Genomic DNA, 1,798 nt, shown 5'->3' with positions numbered 1-1,798 from the left:
TTAAATCGATAAATAAATAAATAAATAAATAAATTGACACAATTTAGATCATTTGGAGTTGAGTAATCTCAGGATCATTCATGGCTAAAAATGATACAACTTTCGGGCAGCAGGCGAAGATACACGTATTCAATTCTTTAAACCTCCCCTAGCGAAATTCGAACTCACACCTACGTACGATGCTAAAGGGCCCAAAAAAAACTACACCACAGACAGCAGTTTCATGTATTTGACCTTTGGGTTAGGGTAATGACTTCTGAAAGTACCAAATTCAGAAATAGGTCAACCATTCTTTGTAAGTTCCCGTCATTGCTTCTGGCGGGCCATATGATATTTTCCATTCTGTTCTGAACGTGACGTCACCATTACTCACCTGCTATCATGTTGGACAGAGTTTGTTTCCCTTTCAGGCAGTTTTGATTTCATGCACATTATCTGCACATTTAATCCATGACAAGAGATGGGTTTTAGATTAGAGTTCGCCGGCATCTGCGGTGTAGGGATTAAGCACTTTACTGTCTCACGAAAGAGACCAAGTTTTGATTTTCGAGTCCGTTGGGGAGGGGGGGGGGGATTTTTTATGAGTATTTCTGTCTTTCTTATCAAATGATGTATCCCTCTCTTCCCGGGCTAGCCCTGACAGGCAGGGTGGGAAGCTTGCCTCCTAAATGCTTTAAGTTGTGACGATGGGGGTGTAAAAAAAACTCAGACTAAAAAAAAAAAATCGAGTTAGCGTTCTACCTGCCACTCAGTGATAAAAGCAGCGTTGCACAAGAAACAAACCAAAAAGTTAGATATGGATGGTTTGCAATCTCCCCAATGGACTCAGTACATCAGGATATTACTTCCCCACGCTTTGTTAATGTGTGAGCCTATTTATTCTTGCATATTCACAACCACTACAACAATCACCATACCAACTACCAACAAAACTGCAACTATCACCACTACTACCATCAACCACCACCCCCCTAACAGCCAACACTACCACCACCAAAACCACTAAAACCAACACAACCACCACCATCATTTCCTCTACCACCATCATGCAAAACTCTTTTTACTAACAAACGATTTTCATATTTATACCAGACGAATACGACATAGATATCACTTGTGTCGAAATTGGAGGCAGAGCCATCGGTAATCTACGATACTCTGACCATACAGCCGTACTAGTTGACAACAGTTACTTCAAGAGCATGAAAAAATTTTTCCATTGAGTCAATACTGCTGGTAATTGATTAAGCAGGTCTGAAATTAAACGCTGAAAAGATCAAATTCATTCACATCACAGGAATAGAAAGTCAATACCTTCAACAGATTAAAACAAGTGGAATAAAGCAGTAAAGTGTAACAGACTTCAAATGAATATACTTAGTTTCGACGAAAACAGCGGCTTAGAGTACATACACACTGCCAGTTCTAACAAGTTGGGTGGAAGAGCTAACTTTTTCCTCCTATGCCATAAAAGCTGATATTTCCTCCCCTATATATAAGTGCATATAAACTTTCCTCCCCCATACGAAATTTTTTTAAAACTTTTTTTTAAAATTGTAATGTTTACAAATATAAACAAATGTTAATGTTTCCTTTTCTTAGTGCCGCTGGCCTCACTTACGCCGAGCGTGTTGATGAGAGCGTGGGAAATGTTTACAAGAGTGGAGGGAAAGGTTATAAATGTGTAAAAATACGTCATAAATATATAACAATTATACCTCGCAGTGTTCCTTAATCAAGGGAGGTTCTAGAACGTAACCAGGCCATAAGCTCCACAGAGAATACTAAACTGTATGAT

At 39.0% G+C, this 1,798-nt stretch overlaps 1 protein-coding gene across 1 annotated transcript in view; it reads right to left on the bottom strand.

Moving 5' to 3' along the window:
- The window catches only part of LOC106012456, a 34,119-nt gene that overhangs the window by 31,262 nt on the left and 1,059 nt on the right, over nt 1-1,798 (bottom strand). The window lies entirely within an intron of this gene.

The sequence above is a fragment of the Aplysia californica genome, unplaced genomic scaffold (assembly GCF_000002075.1).
Source record: "Aplysia californica isolate F4 #8 unplaced genomic scaffold, AplCal3.0 scaffold00015, whole genome shotgun sequence".
Taxonomy (NCBI): Eukaryota; Metazoa; Mollusca; class Gastropoda; order Aplysiida; family Aplysiidae; genus Aplysia; species Aplysia californica.
This window is presented reverse-complemented; position numbering and strand designations above follow the sequence as displayed.